Source organism: Acomys minous (assembly GCF_964271855.1).
Source record: "Acomys minous genome assembly, chromosome: 11".
NCBI classification, from domain to species: Eukaryota; Metazoa; Chordata; class Mammalia; order Rodentia; family Muridae; genus Acomys; species Acomys minous.
Genome location: NC_140492.1, coordinates 69,968,310 through 69,987,127, shown reverse-complemented (window position 1 = coordinate 69,987,127; position 18,818 = coordinate 69,968,310). Strand labels below are relative to the sequence as shown.

At 52.2% G+C, this 18,818-nt stretch overlaps 1 long non-coding RNA gene across 1 annotated transcript; it reads right to left on the bottom strand.

Moving 5' to 3' along the window:
- Positions 1 to 1,442: 1,442 nt before the first annotated feature.
- On the bottom strand, positions 1,443 to 2,953 carry LOC311608345. The gene is made up of 3 exons (XR_014782913.1): positions 2,450 to 2,953; positions 1,999 to 2,197; positions 1,443 to 1,576 (listed from the first exon to the last, which is right to left on the bottom strand). It is a non-coding gene; the product is annotated as an uncharacterized lncRNA (long non-coding RNA).
- Positions 2,954 to 18,818: the final 15,865 nt, after the last annotated feature.

Below are 18,818 nucleotides of genomic sequence, written 5' to 3'. Positions count from 1 at the left end.
CAGTGGCTCTGGTGTTTGACAGCTGTTGTAAACCATCGCTGTCCTCCAGAGTTATTCTACAGGGCTGAGGGAGGGGAAGGGGGCCAGGGAGCGGGTGGCGTGTGAGAACATTTCTTTCCATCTTTCTGAAATGTGAATCTAATGCAATGATAATGAGGTTGTGGCCTTTAAGCTCCATTGAGCGTTTTGCACGTTGTAATTTTACCCAGAGTGGGTAGGTTTTTTTTTTTTTTTTAAATGATTAAAACTATTGATCCCTAGGCCTGTGTGGCTTGAATCAGAATTCATTAGGGGCCTGGAGGTGAGGGATATAAACATTCTCCATGGTTCCGCTGGGGAACAGATTCCATCTTGTAGATAGCTCTGGCTGCTGGTCCCTCTGGCCGCAATGGCAGCTACAACCACTAAATAGGACCCAGCGCCTGAAGAACAGGAAGTCACGGAGAGCCTGGCCGTGAGTGGCAGCCCATTTGTCCCGGGCTTCTCCTTCATCCTGGAAGAGGGAAGTTCCCCCTCTTTAGTCCCGGATCTATTTCCGTGTGCCTGATATAAGCAAAATGACTTCTCTATGAAAAAGACCTACGGGAGCTGAAGGCTCCCAAGTTCTAGGCCAAAGAACAGTGGAAGGACAGGCTTGATCTGGGTCAGACAGCTGACACGTGGCCAGACCTTGGCTTCCTGTGAACCATCGTCCTCCAGACAGAGGAAGTCCCTCCCTCTAACCCTGTCACCATTCCCTGGCTCCTGAGAGTGTGACATCAGTCCTTTGACAATGTGGTCCAGGCTTTCTAGGGCTGGGATGGGACATGTTGGCACCCTAAGAACAACCTCATGAAACACCGAAGGAGGCCCCCAAAGAGGGGGAAAAAAAAAAAGCCACAAGTGGACGGATAAGCATGTTGCCGAAACAGAGATGTCTTGTTTTACCCGCAGCTCGGTCCTTGCCTCAAAAGGCTGAAGCGATATGAAGTTTGGTCTGGCTCCCTCCTGGATCATGTGTGGCTCCCTCTTAATGCCCACTGGTCGGGCCTAACAACCACAGCCATAGCATAGATGCAGCAATAACTCAGCCAAAGTATCAAAGTTTAGTATCAGGGTCACACACACACACACACACACACACACACACACACACACACACACACACACGCAGTCTCAGAGCTACATGGGGGAATGTAGATTACCTCCATTCATCCCTGACAAGGGTGAGGCCCTCTCCGTCAAGAGCATGGGTGTGAACCACCCCCACCTCCAGGTCTCTGGGGGCACAGTTGGTATTCTAGGGTCCCCCTGGTCCCCCCCCACCCCCCGCTGCCCTGTGTACACTGTGTTACCATTTCAGACTTCTCTGGGTACCTTTACTAGTTTGTGAGATTCTGGAAGGCAAGGCTTTTAATTTTACACTATTTATTTTATTTTATTTTATTTTTTCATTCTTGCCACCTAGCAAAGTGCCTGGCTACGTAAGGTACCTGGGTAAGTGGTTGCGGACAACAGCCCGTGGGGCCTGTCTTTGCTTCCCCAGAACAGCTGTGTAAGTCAACAGTACAGGAGTATGAGCTCTGACTCGGACTTCCTGGAAAAAAAAAAAAAAGGACATGGCACTTGTAGGAGGGCAGGGCCTCGCTCTCAGGTCAGCTGGCCTCTGGGGCTGGCGCCAGGGCTACGGTGTGGTCTGGAAGCACGGAGAGCCTCAAAAGGCATGGCTCGGTTTGCAGCTGCTTGAGGTGCCTCCTACACAGGTGCTTCCCCAAGGAGTTCATACCAAGGTCCGGCTCATTCTTCCGGCACCCCAGCCCAGCGCCCAGGCTTTGAAGGAGTAGGCCTCACCAACGAACTACAATTGCGTAGTAATAATGATTCCAATTTTCTCATCTTTTATTAATAAAAGACATATGCGACATGCCACTCAGAGCTTTCCGTTGAGAGAGGGAGAGGGAGAGAGACGGAATTTCTCCCTCCAGGTTAATCAAATTCCACCCAGAGGCAGATGCTTACCGAACCACCTTCCCGGGACTGGGTCTGCAACCACAGCTCTGCTCTCCGCAGCCTTCACGGAGGGCAGCCTCCAGCCCTCAGCCCTCGAAGTCAGAGCAATCGGGGCCACTTACTTTCGGTTCCCACCGGACTCCGCTGCCAACGACTCCTGGGGAAACCTGGCTGCAGTGTCAGCTGTTCCCAGTGATGTATTCAAGACCTGTCAGGAGGACGTTAAACCTGCTCGTAGGACTGCCAGCGGGGGTTTTAATACGTCCCCTCCCTCCCGTCTGGCCACTTCCTTCCACTCTGGGCCCCACTCCTCCATGCATATGTATCAGGTCTTGTGTGTTGAGGGTCCCAGGGGACAGCATGGGGGCTACACGGCTGAGAACAAGAGACCGCAGCTCAGACCCGGATGTAGCCTTCCTGCCCACTGCTGGGCCTTGGCGGAGGGGCCCTGTGCACCTACTCTGTGGGTCTGCCTTCCGGTTCACGGTTCATGGCGGCAAGGCCTTCCTCACAGGCCCTTGAGAGCCTACTGTGTGCTGGGCAGAGTCGGGTGTGCACTTCCTGTCTTCTCGCCACTTCCGTCTACTGCTGCTCCAGAGGTGACTGTCAAATGGGGCAGAGGAGAGAGATGGGGGAGGAGACGGAAAACCAGGCCCAACGGTCTGGGGAGCCAAGATGATACCTCTTTCCTTCTGCTAAAAACCGAAACAAACCCAAAAGCTCTCCTCCTCTCTCTCACACAAGCCTCTTGGTGGTCTGCTTTTTGTCTTTGAGAGTCATGGTTGCACACCCCTCCCCGACACAGCGGGTAAGGTCCCTAAGTCCACAGAAAAAGCCACCCTCCTGAGGTGCCAGGCCAAGAGTCTGGGACGCAAAGGGCCTTCAGGGGGCACCCTGCCAAGAGCACTTGTGACACTTCTTCCCACAGGCAGGAGGGCAGGAAGATGGTCTTTGACTCTCGTGGGACGTGGGGTTGGAAAGCAACTCTCGCCTGCTGGAGGCTGGTGGTGGTGCTGGTGGGCTCTGTACTGGCAGCCGCATGACCTCGGCCTGCCTGCCTGCCGGCTCTCCCTTGGGCCTAGCTGCGCATGCTCTCAGTATCTAACCCACCCCCCCCCCGCCCCCCTTGCTGGTCAGGGGCCCAGGTAGCCTCCCAATTAAGCGTCAGAAGGTCCCATTCTGGCCCTCTGGAAAGTCTCTTTCTCCTGGCATCTCCTGTTGGCCTCAATGCTGTCTTTCTTCTCGTACTTTCTGACCCTGTTCACCTGAGTCTTTATGGCTTTTCTTCTTCCTCCTTTATCCCTTCAATGGGATGTTCTCTCCCAACTCCATGCTTTTTTTTTTATTTTATGTTTTTCAGGTTAACGTTGGCTTTGTCTACAAGTCTCACGCAAACTTCACCTCTGTTCAGCTGGCTCTGTCTTGAGGTCCTGGAGGCAACCCCTCTCTGACCAAACCCAGCCCTTCCAGAAGCTGGTGAATTATTATCTCTGATTTTCTTCTCTTCTAGAAGGCCCTGAATACTCTGAGGCGAGTGCAAAGTGACTGGTAGGGCTTACAGAAGCAACGGCTTCTACCGGCAGTTTCTCTGTTTCCTTCCCTGAAACTGCCCTCACCCAGAGCAGACCAACATTTCTGTTTGAGTAGACTCGGAATGGAACTGGTGAAGAGTTTTTTACCCCACAGGCAAATCCTTGGACCATTTGGGGGGAAGGGGAGAAAGGGCTTTGTATCCTAAATCTTCACGCACTGGGCTGGATTTGCATATGTTAATATGGAAAACTGTAACTATGTAACAAAAAGCAGTGGGCCATGTGGGTGAGTGGAATTCCTTGCAGTTCTTTTTTTCAGATGTCTTAATTTACTCTCTTTGTTGTATTTCGGCAGATCCAGGTGTTTGGGTGGGGTTGGTCTTGGTCCCCACCGCCCTCTCCCCAGATCTCTGAAACCATAGGTCTCACCCCACTGAGCTGTGTCCAGGAGGTGGCCATGGTCGCCCCCCCCACCAAGTCCCATCACGTGCCTGTCTGAAACACCACCAAAAAGATGACATGGGGGTTAGGGGGGGAGCCTACTCCAGACCAGAAAACCCAGGCCCAGAGATTGGGAGGGGATGTGCCTGAGGGGGTGGGGAGGAGAGGGCAAAATTCCAGAGCCAGGAATCCTCTATGGAGACAGCCCGCTGGGCCTCCAGCCTTCCATCTGGGTTCTACTAAAAACACATTGTACGTGTTTCTGTTGTTCTTAAGTCTGGGTTTATTTCAAGGGTGGAGGGGGGGACACACACGTTATAAAGAAACATCACTCCCCTCATTTCAACAGCAGCATGTGCTTGCTAGGTTGTCATCTGGCCTGCACCTCCCGGAGGTGAAGAGAGGGGGGCTGGCGTGTGCCCCAAGGGATCCTAGGAGCCAGAGGTCCTGACTCTATCTGCTGGCAGAGTCGCAGGCCAGCAGGTCTGCCCAGGGTTCTTTCCTCCCAGCTGTTAGCAACACAGATGACCAGGAGGGATTGCAGGTGGGTTGAGAGCTAGGGGAGGGGACTGGGGTCAAGGAGAGACACGTGGAGCCAGCTGCACCTGGGAAACACACACACACACACACACACACACACACACACACACACATACATACACACATACACACACACACACATACACACACACACGCACACACACATACACACACACACACACACATACACACACACACACACGCACACACACATACACACACACATACACACACACACACATACACACACACACGCACAGCTGAGTGAGACCCTTCAGGAAGTCATTGAGAACCTCCGAGCAACATTTGTTAAACGTCCAGCCAAGCGAGGCTGGTTTCTGTCAGGTAGGAAGCCAGGGCTGGCGGGAGCCCCTCCTGAGGATTCAAGTTCCATTCTAGGCTGAGAAGCCACATTACCTGGAGCCTGGGACTTGAGTCAGTCTGTACCCAAGAGACAAGAAGAGGTCACAGGAGACAGGAGAAGTGGTCAGCAGAGGGCTGCAGGATTAGTATGCAAAGCAACCATTACAAAGCAGATTGACTAGTGTTGCTGCAGAGGTCAGCTTAGGATAAGATGGATGCTAAAAAGGAAACGAAGGGGGTGTCATTGTAGCTTCTGGGTAAGGAATCTAAAAATAATTCCTTGCCTTTGGTTTGGTAGCTTATGCTTTGACGTTAACAAAGTATCACTGTCAGAGCCCGAAAAGCCATTAACCATCTAACCCCCAAGTCCACATCATTTTTCCCCTCCCCCACTTTCAGTTTTTATGAGCATAGTTGTTTTGTCTATGTGTGTGTCTGTGTGTGCGCGCAAGCACGCGCACATACACACACACACACACACACACACACACACACACACACACACTGCATACATGCAGTACCTGTGATGGCCAGAAGAGGGTGCTAGGTTCGCTGGAACTGGAGTTAGAGGTGGCTGTGAGGCACTCTGTGGATGCTAGGAATCAAAGCATGGTTCTCTGGAAGAGCAGCCAGCGCTCTTAACCACTCAGCCATCTCTCAGAGCCCTCACTTTATAAGTGAGGAAACCGAGGCTCAGAGAAAGGAAGCTACGCTACTGGCCCCAGCCACGAAGCAAGTCAGTGCAAGCTAACCCTGCATTGGACCTCCATTTATTCGGTGCTGGCCCACTTTGTGTGTGAATGGCCAGAGCTGAATGAAGGGGGTCTGAGAATTCCAGTAGATGAGTCACTCATCGACTCATATGTATGCGCTACATGTCCACTGGCCCTCAGATCCTGTCAGCAGACACCGCTATTCTCTCCACCGGGAGCAACCTGGTTTGGCCCTCCTGACTGTTGGGCACTCAGGCTACAGGCAGAAAGCAGGACTCAGGACACCATGGTAGATGGGCCTGTCTTTGTACAGAGTTGGTGCCAGACACAAAGAGAGAACCCTAGGCTCTGGCCTTTATTAACCAGAGTAATTTTTGCAAAGCCCTCTCTGCCCTCTGAGAAGAGGCTCTGCAGTACTCAAGTGGTCCTGCTCGGAAGAGCGCGACTGCCCCCTGGTGGCCACACATCTGACATCTTTAACACCAGCCCCACACCCAGTGTCTTAGGCCAGACATCCATCAGATATTGAGGACCCCCTCCCCCTATTGTGTATTGGGTAGGTGGAGAGTGGAGAATACCTCTTGTTGAGTGGATGAACGCCCTATATACAAGAAGAGGTCAACAGGGGACAGTAGAATATTAATATGTAAAGCAACAATTGCAGAACAGGTTGATAAATGCTGCGGTAAGAGGAAAGGCCAGGGTGTAATAGAAGCTAAAAGGAAAAAAAAAGTGAGGTTGCATTCTAGCTTATAGATAAGATATCTAAAAATGATTCCTTGAACTGGGCATGGAGGAGTACATCTTATAGTTGCAGGTACCCAGGAGGCTGAGGTGGGAGGAGTCAATCTACCTGGGAAATATAATGAGACCCCATTAAAAAAAATCCTGAATTGGTCTGAGTTGATATGCCTCATGCATAATTGACCAATAATTCACAGCCCTTTGTCTAAGATCTGTGTTTACAAAGACACTGTGTTTATACCTCCTAGTTTACTCTTCTTATAGTCACCTGAGGTGTCTGTAATTGCTCCCATTTTAAGATGGGTTGACGGAAGGTCAGAGAACCCGAAGGACTTGCTTCAAGTTGCAGTTTGGCCACAGGCTCCCATCTAACTCACGGATCACAGTTGAGCCAGATGGCCTTCTGGGGAGGTGGGCACACTAGGCTAGGGTTGCAGGTGGGAGTCGACCACTTCAGCCACGCCATAGTTGGTGGATTAGGGGGCTGGACCACAATGCGTCTCTCTCCCATCTTCCAGGGCACAGAGTGATGCCTGGTGAGCCTGACCCAGGCAGATGCAAATTGAAGGTCCTTGGCCTTTTTTTTTATCTGTGACACATTCTCATCCAGCCTGGAGTGATGGGCACAGCCATACTGAGGTCTTCCTGGCCCCCACCAGGTACAAGGGCAGACCAGAGCTCAGAACACAGGGAAAGCTGGGAGACCTGAGCAACCTGCACGTACTTTGGGGTTTCCGGAGGCCCGGGCCTCATCTTCCGCATCATTTCCACTGTCAAGCACAAGTCAGAGGTCCCCTTGTTAAAGAGGAGTGGGAAGGTGGTGGTGCACGGGCTTTGAATCCCAGCACTAGGGAGGCAGAGGCAGGCCAGCCTGGTCTACAATGCGAGTTCCAGGGCTATACAGAGAAACCCTGTCAGGGAGTCGGGAGTGGGTGGAGGAAGAGAGCTAGTACAGTTTTTAAAGAAACAGGCAAGTGTAAATGACTCCCAGCAAGGGTACAAGCCTGTTAGCATCCTGAAAAATCATTCACCCAAGCCAGCCTCGCAGATACGAAGGGGGCAAAGAGGGATGCGGGGAGGGGCCAGTTAGACTTCCTCCTGCCCTTCTACCCCAGAGCTGGTTCCCATGGAGTCCTGCAGACTCCTCCCTGGATCACCTCAGGGATCCCACTGCTTTGTGGTTAGAAGCCAAGCTTTGTTCCCAGACTGTCTCTTCTTTCTCTCTTCCTCACATGGCCTATGGATAGATACTCATTCCACCAGTCATCTGCAGGGTTTCTTGGGATGAGGCTGGGCCCTGCAGACATCTTGGTGGGTGGGGCTTGGGTGCTAATGGATGGCCGTGCACAGTTGCCTTGGTATGAAGCAGGGCAGCCAGAGTGACCGAGCCTTCGTTCACAGCCCGCACTGCCCAGTGCTGATAGCCTCTTGTTCATACTTAATCCCATTTCATCTTCGCTGCAGATAAGCCTCCTCGAGGTTCAGAACCCAGCCCAAGGGCACCAAGCCAGGAAGCAACGGCATCCACAGGAGAGCCTTCTAATGCCAGCGCGGTTTGCTGCGAGGGCGTCTGTGGGCTTTGCTGACTCTGGTCATGATGTGGAATCTCCTATGAAAGACTGAAATAGCCAGGAAGCCAGGCCCTTCTGATGGAAGCAGATGGTGGCCGCTGTGGCACCTGATTCCTGGCTAGCTCTGACCGTCCTGGGAGACACTTCACTCTCAGGTCTGCCACTGATCTTGGAGCTGCGTCTTCAAGGGCCCAGTGACTCCCCTAGCATACCAATGGCCCTCCTTCGTTTTTTCCCTGTTAAGCAGATTTAAAGAACGAACCTAGAATCTTGGCCGCCATTAATTCGCCGGCTTACAGCATTTTGCGTCCTTTTTATTTTTCTTGAGTCATTTTTAAAAGCCCTTATGATTCTTTTAATTCCCCATCGGTAAAGGACTTTCATTCTCCTTCCTCCTATGCACCCCCTCCTCCGGAAAGCTTTAAATAATGCAGCAAAGTCTTGTTTCATTTCTTTTCTGTTTCCAGATGGATTTTTTTTTCTCCCCAGAACACCCCTGGGAACTGTTTCCGTCAGACACTTCCCCGGGTGCCTTTTGGTCTTTACACACCAGTGTACCCCCTTCCAGCCTCCCCCCACCCCATAGCAATCTGCTATTTTAATTACTGCTTCCCTTGTCACACTTGAGGGGTTCCCCCTCTTGTCAGTCCTCTACCTCACTTAAAGTAAGCCAATCCTTTCTTCCAGTGCAGAGAATTCATTAAGATACACACCCAGACTCCCACACATCTGCCCCTCCCCCTCCCCGTTGCCAACCCCCCCCCATGCTGAATCATCCTCATCTATGTAGGATGCTCTTTCAGATGCTGACTGGCACAGAGGACCAGGAGGTCTCTCCAGGTGCACGTTAAGGCACTGCTGTAGAGTTGAGGGTCCCTGGGTCCATCTGACCCCTGCAGCTCTGCAGCAGAGCCTCTCGGAGTCTAACTGCCTCTCCGGCAGCCAGCTGATGGGGTCGCCGCTGGTTCTGGCTTTGGTTGTTTGCATTGTCTTTTGCCCGGGCTGGGTCACCTGCAGTTGTTTCTAGGGTGTCTGCAGCTGGGAGTGGGTCTAGCAGGAGGCATAGGGGAAGTAACCCCATCCTGCCTGAGCCCTGTCTTTTGGGTGGGTATGTAGGCCACTACCAGACAAGGTCATTTGCTGTGAGAGGCTTAATCAGAGACATGGAATTCTCAAAGGTCTCTACGAAAGAATGATCCACCTACAGCTAACCGCCTCACCCAGGCAGGTCACGTCATCCTTCCGATATGGACTGTACAGGGGCCGATGGGGACAATTCTGGGCTTATCTCACAGATAAGGAAACACAGAGGGGAGGAGGGGGTGGGGGGTGGGGGGTGGGGAGAGATATCATTCATTTGCTTTGTTCATTTCTCGTCTCATCCTAAAAGAGATTTAAGGCAAGAGACACAGCTGGAAAGTGGACAAAGGGAAAATTGTTTTGAGATTCTAGAGTATGAGATAAGGTCTGGGATGGTCTCAGGTGGGAGCAAAGCAGGGTAGCCTGTAAAACTAGGAGACCCTGCCCCTCAGGACGAGGAGGCAGGACACACCTTCTAGGATGGAAGGGAGGGGCAGATAGGGCCGCAGGCTGCTCACGGCCTTGCTGTCCAGCCTCAGTGGCTGCTGCACCAGGCACGCTGAGTCATCTAAGAAGCCTTGAATACTATCTAGAAGGGCAGGGCCAGAAGCTCAGAAATGTTCAAAATCGTGGCTCCGTTGAGCTTTGCCAGTAATTCTGACCCCCCTCCGGGCTGTGCATCACTTTCACAGACAAAGGTCTTGCCTCAGTCTCTTACACCTCCTTTAACGGGAGGAGGGCAACAGTGATGTCAAGGAACAGCTTGGAAAAGTCTTCCCACCCCGTCGTAAAGCTCCCAGAAACCCGGGTTAAAAACCTCATTTTTGCCATGGGCAATCAATGCCTTCTTAATGGTCTGGGAAATGGGAGCGAGTGTCTAAGAAAGGGTTCCTCTTTTCTTTTTATTGCTCCTTAAAGAACCACCTGAGTGCCTATCACAGACACCTTGGGGGTGGCTCTCCATGCTCTGCTTGCTGGGCAGATATCCTAGTGTCTGCCGCACTCCGGGAGCACTCTCTTTTGCTGGTGGGTAGCTCAGTGTGGCCACAAACCCCTGAAGTGACAGGAATCTCGGCTCAAGTGGGTACCGGGAAGACAGGGAGAAGGTTCCTATGAGGAGGAGGGGGGCAAAGATCAAAGTAGAAATGGAGGTGGGAGAGCTTGGCTGAGGGGTGGAAGGGGATGTGTGGGGCAGAAGAAGGCGAGGAAGAGGAGGAGGAGGAGGAGGAGGAGGAGGAGGAGGAGGAGAGGTGGTGGTACCCAACCAGAGGAGGCCTTGAGGTCTGGGTGCAGAAGGCTGGCCTGCGTCCTTCCACACCAGGGAAGAGTGGTGAAAAATCAGAGTTCGGGGGCCAGGTGACATTCTCTGGTGATGAGCCCAGTGAGAGAAGCAAAAAGTTGCACTGTGCTTCTGGCCTAGAATGAAGGGGATCAGTAAGAGAAATGGGAAGAACCTGGCAGAACTGGGAAGCCAGCCCGGGCCTGGGGAGGTTGGAAGGTTATAAGGGGTAAGTGCCCCAATAAATAGCCTCGGTTGGCTGTCACTCTATCTATGGAATCCTTGGGGATCCCTGCAAAAGGACTAGGGGGGCTAGTTACTATTGTCTAGCACAAGAGCAGAAGAAAGGGTTCCCAGAAAACCTCCCAGCTTCCCCCCTCCCCGCTAGGAAACGGTAGACTGAGGCAGGCAAGGGTTAATGTGTTCTGAAATAAACTGAAGATCGCCCTGCTTGTACTTAATGCAGGGTGAAATGAGATAAATTATTCACATCACTCAGTGTAAGACGCAGGCTGGCTGTGCCGCACCAGGCCTCTTCAGCGGCGTTTGACACGTGGGCCCTCTTCTTATTCGTCATGTCTAACCGTTTTCAGAACGGCTGACTTAAATCGGCATCTCAGGTCTCGTTTTTAATCTTCTGCAAAAATAAATTAGATCACGCCTTCGTTTCACGGCGTTCTGACATTTCCCTGTATCCCTACCTTCGTACAAACAACCGCGAATAGAGAGGGAGGGGCAACCAGGCGCTGTCCCATGCTCGCCCCTTCCGCTCTGCACAGGGCCTACAGGAAGTCTGTTTGTTTGTGAGCCATTGGCGATTGGCCGCCGTGATCTGAGGGGGATTAGATCCACAACTTAGAACTGGCCAGGGCTTCTCTCTTCCATGGACCAGGATGTCTGCACAGAGGTGCCCGCAGCCCTCCAGTGCGTCTGCAAAATGGATTACGATGAATGGGGCTTTTGTAGCCAAGAGCCTCCCACTCTTGGGCAGCTTTTCAATGGCCTCAGTCCATGGCAGCTAGTTCTCCCGAACAATGGCTCTACTTCCGCTCTCCTTTACCAGGCGCTGACCCCTAGGAGGGTAATGGACTGTGAGGGTAGGTTCCTGAGGAGGGGCCACAGGCTCTGGACTAACGTCAGTGGTAGAAACACGCAGAAAGTAAAACAGAGGAGGAATAAATTAAGGCAGGGCTGAGACATGACGGGGAGAGGAGCGCTGAAGGAAGGGATAGAGAGCTAGCAGGAGATGGAGCATGAAGGAATTAAGCCAGAGGGTCCCCTGCGGAAGGCAGTGAGGAGGAAGGCAAGCAGGGCAGGGCGGCAACTGCTGGGGAATAGGGCTCCGGGGGAGATGCCCAGGCCTCTCAGAAAGCAAAAGGAGCCAGAAGGATGAGACTCAGTAAAAAATAAAATAAAAGAAGGCAATGCCAGGAAGAGTGTGGGAGGCCACCCTTCACGCCCAGCAATGAGCTAAGCTAAGTGGAGGATGAGTTTCCTTACATGCGCGCGCACACACACACACACACACACACACACACACACACACACACACTTCTCACTATGTTACTGTTTGTGAGACTTGCTGAACCTAAACTGCCCCCGCGCCCCCTGGGGTTGTTCTAGGTGTACTCTGTCCCCCACTTCAATTCTTAGGGTTAATTAAAAATATGAGTCAGACGGCGACTGTCAGGGTCTGCAAAATGCTAACAAAGTGGTGAGCTCTTTGTGTTTCACAATGCGGTTCCAGTGTTCTGGGTAGCACATTCAGCGTGCCCACTGAGGTCTGACAGTGGCCCTGGCCGGATATGGCTCCTGTGGTTTGAGGCTGGCATGTAGGAGCAGCTAGGCATGAGAGGAGACCTTTTTTTTTTTTCCCAGACTGGCACGAAATTTACACTGCAAAACTTTGTTTGGAAGCAAGTTTCTTATGGATACTCAATAATGACCCTGGAAATTCAGATTTTTTAAAAAGAGGAGGCAGTGGTTCATCTATTCTGTGTCATATGAGGAAGGGAAGAGGCTCTCACATTTCTCTGTGACTGAGGTAAAATGCATATGGACTTTTGCCCATCGACACAAGAGGTGTCTGGTAGTGCAGCCCAAAGGAACGCAAATGGCTGAGGTGTTAACTCTGTCTTTCCGGAGGCTGCCAGGTGGGCAGGGCTGAGGAGGCATCGCCGAGCCCCAGGCTGAGATGAGGTTGCTGAGCGTACAAGGAGGCCTGGCTGCTTGCGTTGCTACACTCGGACCCACCACACTCCTACTGCTTGAGCAATTTCATCAGCATTTCCTTCTTAGACTTTCCTCAGCAGTAGATGATGAGCCTGTATGTCAGCACAGGCTCTGGAATGCTGCCTGTCCACAACCAGCCCCCTGCCTGGACAATCCTTGGCAAAGCAGTCATCCCATCCGAAGCCCTGGGTGTCCGGAGGTGTGAAACAGACTCAGCCATGGAGGTGGAGCCACTTGTAGGCCACCTTGAAACAATGATGCCGCAGAGCAGCTGCTGATACCCCCCACCCCCCCACCCCCCCCCCCTCACTCCCTCCACCTGTAAAGAAATTACATTTAATTACTTGTGTGAGTGGCTACTTTTGCTCCATGGCGCATGTGTGAAGGTCAGAGGGCAGCTTGCTGGAGTCTTCTGCAAGTTTTCTCCTTCCACCATGAGTGTCCCGGGAGGGAGCGCAAGCAGAATGTCTGCCTTGGTAGCAGGTGCCTTTGTCACCCACTTGACCCTCTCACCAGTCCCAAATGTCTTCCCCAACTGCAGTGCTTATTTAATTCACCCTGTTAAATGGAATCGGTGTTTACGGGCTGATATTCGAAGGCTGGACCTCAGGTCCAGTTAGCCAGTGTGCGGCACAGAGAAGTGCACCCGCCATCTTGTTTTAAGTGCAGCCACAGGTGTCCAAACAGCCACGGAAGTAAGTGGCTTAAAGAGGGACAGGGCCCTGTGTGAGGGGGCTTGCGTGATAACAGAGCAGCAGGTGCTCAGTGCGCTGCTCAGCATTTGCTGAGCTGCAGACTCGGTTTGTTAGTGTTTGGGGGTACAGTGGAGGGTCTCCCCTGTCACCCTTCTGAGAAGCTTCCCAAGATTCACACCAAGCCAGGATTCATGGCTTCAGGGCTGAAAAGACCTTTGGTAGCAGCCAGTTTATGAAGCAGGAGATTGTTTTCTTTAATTAAAGATGCTTCAACGCATGAGTGTTGGGAGGAAAAGGGGCACTTAGAAGCAAGCCACACCCAGCCGGCCATGGTGGTGCTGGTGGCACATGCCTTGAGGCAGGTGCATCGCTGTGAGTTCAAGGCCAGCCTGGTCTACAAAGTGAGTTCAGGACAGCCAAGGCTACACAGAGAGACCCTGTCTCGAAACACACACACACACACACACACACACACACACACACACACACAAAAGTAAACCACACCCAAGAGTCGCCAAGCATAGTCCAAGCATGGCCATGGGCCCCTCAGGAGAGAGGCACAGCTCACAGTAGTTATATGTAGGATTTTGGAGGAAATGACTAATCTGTCCTGGGGTGGTTCTGAGTTCCACCCCGCAGGCTCACAATCAATGAAGTGAAATCTAGTGGGAGGGGGGGGATGAGAACGCATGATATCTTTAAGCAGTTTTGTCCGGGGGAAACGGAATGATGTTTACAAAAGATCACAGACACCCATGGGCCTTCAGCCTGGGGCATTGCTATTTTGCTATAAAATATCAAATGTGAAAGGAATACTACAGAGGCAGCCTCCCCTGACAGTGTTGCCAACTGTGCAGGAGTTCTTGCTTCCAGCGGGAAAGAGCCTGGGATACGGGCTCCTTTCCCTTCTCAGGATCTCACAATTCCTCCATCTTTTTGCCTGGCCTCAGGTTTGCATTTTATGGAGGAGCAAATAGAGGCTCAGAAGAATTCAAATTGCAACTTCTATTCATACAGGTAAGAAAGCTGGACATCCTGCACTCCGATTGTCCTTGTAAATGGGCAAAGGATAAAGGAATGTCCCCTGGGAGGTGAAGGAAGCAGAAAGAAGAGCACAGGGTGTTGGGCCTGGCGGTGGTGGCGCAGGTCTTTAATCCCAGCACTCGGGAGGCAGAGGCAGGTGGATCGCTGCAAGTTCGAGGCTAGCCTGGTCTACAAAGCGAGTCCAGCCCAGCCAAGGCTACACGGAGAGACCCTGGCCTCAAAGAACCAAAAATAAAATAAATAAATAAATAAATAAATAAATAAGAGCACAGGGTGTGGGACCCCACAGCAGGGTCTGGGAGCAATGACACCTTGGTTTCACAGAAGCAGAATGACAGGCAGACAGCATGGAAGCTAAGCTTGGAGATTGTGGGGCAGAGGCCCGAGAGCACACGGGTCTTAGGAGTGGTGTCTTGACATGGACACTACTCAAAGATCTTGTTTGTTTGTTTATTGAGACAGGGTTTCTCTGTGTAGCCTTGGCCGTCCTGGACTCGTTTTGTAGACCAGGCTGGCCTCGAACTCAGTGATCCGCCTGCCTCTGCCTCCCTAGTGCTGGGATTAAAGGCGTGCGCCGCCGCCGCCACCACCTGGCTCTCAAAGATTTTTAACAGAGGGGCTCAGATTCACTTTTAAGGTCACGCTGGTGGCTGCAGGAGTGATGGGAAGATGGGGGTGATGGAATGACAGGGGAAGAGAGCAGCCAGAGGCTGCACAACAGCACACGAGCGAGGCAGCACAAAAGAAGCAGGAGAGGCCTTGGTGCTAACGGGTGGACGGACGGGTCCTCAGAGCTGGCTGAGAGCCGCAATGGGACAGGAAGGATAGCTTTGTTCCGTGGTGAAGTAAGGAACCGGAAGTACTTTTTTGGACACACTGCCTCGAGGATACCTGAGAGGCTCCAGGTTCACAGAGAGCAGCAGGCAGCTGGATGTGCAGATCCAGACAGGCTGTCGGCCACGGTTCCATCTCTAGCCTGTGATGCAGACAGCCCGACACTGCCAGTACAGTGGCAGGAAACATTAGCTGATGGAACTGGAGTTGGCAAGGCGGCGTGTGATTAATGCAGAAGACATGAAGTCGGTATCGGATGGCGGTAACCCCAGACTCTGTGAGGCTCGGCAGAAAGCGGTGGCAGAGGGTGGCATCGAGGTGCTAATGGATGTTTGGAACCTCCGCCCTGCCGGGAGGTGGGAGATTTTAAGTGATCCGAGGAGATGAAAACTCAATAAAGACGCGGCTAACTTTTATTTTTAGTGCCAACCTTTTAACACGACACAACAGAAATTTTCAAAGGGGTTACTTTATTCACTGATTTGTTGAACACATACTAAATGTTTGGAGCCTTTATATGGCCTGGGAATATAGCAGTGACCAAAAGGGGCATTCCTGTCCATGAGACACTTACTCCTGACGAGAGACAGATGACGCGACAAGCAAACAGAAGAGAGAAAACATCTCCTATCTGGGCATCTGTTAGCTTATTAACTTCTCCGTGCAAGTCATAAAGAGGGAATCTCCAGGACCAAGGCACCCTCTGTCCAGTGTCTGGTTTTGCAAGTAGACTTGGGCCCTACTCTTGCTCAGCCAAGTGTCCCACTCTCATCCTCATGCTCCCCTCCCCCACTCTTTGTGGCTTCCATGGTGGCCCTTTGTCCAATCGAGAGAAGCTAGGCAGGTGACAATAGGGGAGGAGCGAAGCAATTAAAACACACCCGGGCTAGGTAAACAAGCTGTATGGCAACTTGAGGGCAGATTCCCAGGCAGGACGCAGCCAGTGCCAAGGGTTAAGACAAAAGTATGTCCCTTACATTTGAGGGACAGCAGGGAGGCCAGAGTGGCTGGCACAGGGAGGAGCAGCTGCCGGGTCCCAGGTAGTGCCTCATGGACCATTGCAGAGTCAGACTTTCACTCTGAATGAGACTGGAGGAACAGATGACTCTCTGGTTTCCGGCCTGAGTCATAGAAGAATGAAGGTGCCATTTATTGAGAAAGGGAAGGCTTGCAAGAAAACAAGACAACATTCAGGCCCCACGTTTTTCGAGACAGGGTTTCTCTGTGTGGCCTTGACTGTCCTGGAACTCTCTTTGTAGACCAGGCTGGCCTCGAACTCACAGCGATCCTGTGCCTCTGCCTCCCGAGTGCTGGGATTAAAGGTGTGCGCCACCATGCCCAGCTCAGTCCCCACTTTTAATTTAAGCCACTAACTTATGGATGTGCTGATGGCCCTGGATAGACCCCGAGCATTGTGGCAACCTCAAGTTATGGACGTCAGAACTGGGGCTAAACAACTTTCTCAAATCTTTCACCATCCTGATTCTAGCACCCACATTCTCCACCCTCCACTGAATTGTCTCAGAGGATTCCTCCTTCATCCAGGAACCAGATAGCATCTAAACTACAACACCCCTGTGTCCTCAGTGCCTCGGACTGGCAGGCAGATCAGCTCCAGGACGGGACCAGGAAGAAGAGAGTAAGCGTCATGTTCAAATCTTTCTCTCAAATTCATTTCAAGATAAATCACCCCAGCTGGTCATGGTGGTGCATGCCTTTGATCCCAGCACTTGGGAGGCAGGGACAAGAGGATCGCTGTGAGTTCAAAGGCAGCCTGGTCTACAAAGCAAGTCCAAGACAGCCACGACTACACAGAGAAACTCTGTCTCGAAAAACAAAACAAAAACCAAGATAAATCACCCACTCAGAGAGAGAGAGAGAGAGAGAGAGAGAGAGAGAGAGAGAGAGAGAGAGAGAGAGAGAGATGCTGTGAGTTTAAGGCCAGCCTGGTCTACAAAGCAAGTCCAAGACGGCCATGGCTACACAGAAAAACTCTGTCTTGAAAAACAAAACAAAACAAAACAAACCCAAGATAAATCACCCACTCAGAGAGAGAGAGAGAGAGAGAGAGAGAGAGAGAGAGAGAGAAGACTAACTGACTCATGAAAAACTCCAGACTTCAGGCTTTTCCAGAGCTGACCCTAAGTCTAGGATTGTCCCCACGTGGCCATCTTTGCTGGACACATGGTGGCTGCACCTCCCTTCCCCTCACTCAGCAGCACTTGCCTGTGGCACTCATGCATTTAGCCCACCAGGCTCTTCTGGGGCTTGGAGTTTGCAGCTCAGCTGCAGAGGGCTTAGCGTGTGAGCCGAGGACCTTACCTCTTCTTCTGAGGGAGTCCAGGAACCTTTGGCAGTTATTAAACATCGTACGATGTGATGAGAGCAAGAGCCAGGGTTGGGGAAGACAGGGACGCAGTAGAGAGAATGCTTAGTCCTGGGCAATCCCTCTGTGGCAGATGGAAGTCACTGAGGTGGGCTTGGACGTAGGGCGTTGGAAATGAAAGAGAAGACTTAGCTCTTCTATCATCATTTATTTATTTATTTATTTTGAGATAAAGTTTCTTTGTGTAACCCTGGCTGTTCTGGAGCTCGCTCTGCAGACCAGGCTGGCCTCGAACTCAGACATCTACATGCCTCTGCCTCCCGAGTGCTGGGACTAAAGGCGTGCGCTGCCACCAGCCCGGTGACTTACCCCTTCTAGTATGTTCTGTCTGTTACTTTGAGCCTTGCTTTCCCCGGCTGTAAACCAGGGGTCACAGGAGCTAACTCAGTTATGAGCAGTGACGAAAGGGAAGTGCTTCAGCACGCTCCTCAGCGGAGGACCCTGGGAGAGAAGAGAGTCGCTGAGACGAATAGTGTAGGAAAACCACACATGAAGCTCGGTTCTGAAAGCATCAGACAGCGGAGGCGGCGCCAACTTCAAGGTGGCTGTGGCTTCTGCTATCCTGCGCTTCTACCAATGACACAAAACATTTCAAGCTGCACAAGGACTTACACTGCCTGCTTTTCCAGCCCAACCTTCAAAGAGAGAAGGGGAGAGGGGGGTGGGGGTGGGGGAGAGGGGAGGAGGGTGGGAGGAAGGAGAGAGAAAGGAGAAAGAAGACATGGTAGTGGTGGTGAGACTGGTAGCTACAAGTGTTCTAGGGCTGTCGCCCAGCTTGAGGTCCTAGCTGTGGTGTCCCGGTCTAGGTCAGGACACAGGGAATTAGACCCCCTTTTCCTTCACACAGCGCCACACCACCACAATCCGCCTGGTTACAGCCTCTCCCCTCTGCACCCCTCTCTCCCTCCCTTCCCTGCCTCGCTGCTCCCAGCCCTTCCCCCCCCATCTCCCCTCCCCTGGGCTGTTGCAAGCCTGCAATTCATCACAGCTCTGCGTTCCTGCCCTTTGTGACCACATCTTTCTCCGGCAATACCTTTGCATTTTGATGTTAAAACAATATTTTGCCCACTGTGTGGTGGCAGCGCTTGGAGCCCTTGCAGAGGCCACTTATGTCTGCTGCTTCGTTTGATCCTAACCAGGCTGCTGTCAGGTAGGCCGAGGAGGTATTATTAGCAGGAGTGACAGTCAAAATATTTAACAGCCCCTTACATTGTAGGCTCAACCAACTGGAATAGATACAGAGCCCCGAGAGGCCTCCTACCTCCATTACTGCAGGAAGATCTGGTGGGGGGCAGGGCTGCCGAGGACGGACCAGGGACACCAGGGCAGCTGAGGACGGGGCCTGGGGTGTCAGACGTAAGGACCAGGGAATGGC